Source organism: Dendrobium catenatum, unplaced genomic scaffold (assembly GCF_001605985.2).
Source record: "Dendrobium catenatum unplaced genomic scaffold, ASM160598v2 original_scaffold_134870, whole genome shotgun sequence".
Lineage (NCBI taxonomy): Eukaryota > Viridiplantae > Streptophyta > Magnoliopsida > Asparagales > Orchidaceae > Dendrobium > Dendrobium catenatum.
The window spans coordinates 1-3,042 of NW_021453305.1; the positions used below are offsets into that span (position 1 = coordinate 1).

The following is a 3,042-nucleotide window of genomic DNA, read 5'->3' on the forward strand; positions in this document are numbered from 1 at the left end:
ATAATAATACTGCACAAAGTCTTTCTTCTGAAGATATTGATGCAATGAAAAGGTTGTTTGATTAGTGCATTTGAATCTGATTTGTTTTACTGTATGTGATTCATACATTAAAGGCTTTATTTAGAATTTATTTTTGCTTTGCTTTTTAAGACCTATTATTATCACCATTTTGATTCACATGGGAAACAGACTATGTGGCTTCGTTTATTGTTTGCGTGCCTTTTCCTTTCAATGACTTCACAACCATTGAGAAATGCTACAGATAGCTTATGACAAAAGTGACTATTTCATGCAACACTGCACGACACAATAGTATCATAACATTGCCAAATAGGCTTTAGCCGCTATGTCCATTGATGAATTTGTACTTCCATTATGCCACTTTTGTTGGTCTACCAAATGCAATTTGAAATATTTTAGTAACGTGATCTGTAATTTTTGCAGCAGCTAAGCAAATATAGATTTTCTGTATTCCTTAAATGTCATAATTGTCTTTATGCTTCACGTGTTCCACCACCACCCATCAGATGGAGGGAAAAGAGAAAAGGAAACGGAAAGTCGAAAAGTGAGAGAGTGTGTGTGATGAATAGAGAGAAAGATAGGGAGAAAAAGTGGTTTATCATCGTTTTCGTTAGCCTTAATTTAAACTAATTGGGATTTGTTTTATAATTTTCATTCTCCATTCATTTTTGTAAGCGCTGCATGAGATGCTTAACTTTATCATTTAACACAATATTTAGCTTTACTATCCTTGGCCTACTCATTTCCACATTAATTTGAAATTAATTTTATCTTCCATCTTTGTGGTGCGTCTAGTACCCTAAGATACAATGCTGTATCATTTAACTAATGGCTTTATGTAATATTTATTTTAAATTTATAAGGAAATCTGAAGCAAATTAGGCTCATAATTTCCAAACTCCTAGCTTATCATATATGAACATATCTTCTAAATTGCTGTGAACCATAAAATTCTCAATAAAAGTATGCATATCTTGTTTAATTTTCAAATTTAATGCTGCTGAATTCATTTTGGTGAAAAAAAAAAATCTAAGTGTCGAAATCTAGCCGTTACTAGTGGAAAGGATCTGACGGTCACAAAGAGCAATCCGTGGGAAGCACTCATGAATCACGTTGAAACGCCTTCCATAGATAGGCAGCTGATTTAGGAGGAGTTATATTTCATTATTGTGTAGTTATTTGTTTCCTTTTCTAAACATCTTGTATAGATCTATATATAGGGAAGAATTCATGCAATAAAGCTTAAGCTTTTCCCCCTCGTTCCACTCAATTTAACACTAAGCAATATAGAATAGTTGAACAATGGCTTGGTCCTGAAATTTATTTTTGGCTAAAATTAGTCAATTTTGTTATGCTGTCTTGAGAAACCAAACATGGTTAGAAGAAATCTGAGGAATATGTTGACGGCCTCTCTCCTAAATAAGCATTTTGAAGATTTTTTTTTTTTTTTTTTTGACGTTTTTTGGGTGGATGAAATCTGTTGACTGCCCTGAGATGTATCTTTTCAGGGAAGGTGCAACTGGTGATGAAATAGTTGAAGCTCTCATAGCTAACAGTTCAACCTTTGAAAAGAAGACAACACTTTCACAAGTGAGTTAATGATGTAAGCTTGATCAGCTTTTTTTGTTTCATATGCTGATAATTTGCAAATTAATTGCAGGAGAAATATAAGGTTAAGAAGCAGAAAAAATATGCACCCAAAGTACTCCTTAGGCGTCCCTGCTCTAGAAGGTGAGTTTATTTGTTTTACAGTATTTTACATTATTCTATTTTTTCTATTCACATTTAATATATGGTTTTCAAACTCATACCTTCAGTACAACTATAGGGGAAAAAAAACTGTCATTATATTCTTAAATTATATCTAGATGGACTTGAAAATTATTAGATTTATTTTGAGATTAGTTCTATATATAGAGTTTGTATTGTACTTGTCTCAAATTAAAACTAATGACTTTCAAGCTCGTCTTGATAAAGTTTGTTTCATAATATCCAGACAAAATTTTTATTCACTATTATACATATGAATCCGGGATCAAGCAATAGGGGTTCATGATGATTTGGATACTAGTGTTCTAAACTTAAAGATTGGACTATACTTTTTTAAATCTCCATAAATGAAAACTTTTAGGTTTTTTAACAAAAAGCCTAAATGAAAGTTAGTTCTGGAATCTGGAAACTTGTTTGGGTCCCAAACTTAGAGGAAGGTTTTTCTTTCTCTTAAAACAAAATCTTATAACTAGAAAATTATATGGGTACAACTAGGATCAATTTTAACAAATTATCAGAGATAAAGAAAAATATATAAGACAAAACAAAGATAGATGATGACCAAATATGAGGATTCCTTCATACCAAACTAAAAAATTGATCATTTGAATTGCCTTGTTTGAAGCTCGATGCATACATGAGAGTGACAACATTTTTTTTTCTTATTTTTACTTTCAGTAAATATGATTGAAACTTCCTATCCATAGGAACGTCAATACTCTGAATGCTCCCCTCTAATAAATCATAGGAGTACTGAGAATTTTTCATGGGGACCTTTTGAGCTAGGTTTTCATTTGTTCAATTCCCTTTGCCGAGCTTCTGCCCTTGAAATATGTTTTGGCTTAGTAACTTAAGCCCCTATTCTTTACACCATGTGCTTGTTCTATTTGAAGTTCATTCAGAGAAATTGTCATGTGATTGCTCTTTTTTTCATAACATCAACATTTAAAAGTTAAACTAACATGAAGTTATGGTATGCACTCATGTGTGTTTAATTTGTTTTGCAGTATATGTGAAGCATATTTCAAGAAATATCCTACTCGAATAGGGTAAGGAATGCTCGGAATTCTGTTATTGTTATGTGCTCAACTATCTTCTTTTTTTGTTTTCATCTCTTGTTTAAAACTACAATGTAATTGAACATGCTTTTCCAGGATTATATTTGTCCATGATGAGATGGTTTAGAGTTTTTCTCTTCTTGATTCATCTCTTATTTAATAATAAAATGTAAAGCAATTTCCAGTTGATGTA

The 3,042-nt window shown here is 31.7% G+C and overlaps 1 long non-coding RNA gene across 1 annotated transcript; it reads left to right on the forward strand.

Annotated features, from left to right (window-relative positions):
• On the forward strand, positions 1-2,944 carry LOC110101800. Its single transcript, XR_002303748.2, has 4 exons — positions 1-52; positions 1,530-1,611; positions 1,682-1,752; positions 2,799-2,944. It is a non-coding gene; the product is annotated as an uncharacterized LOC110101800 (long non-coding RNA).
• Positions 2,945-3,042: the final 98 nt, after the last annotated feature.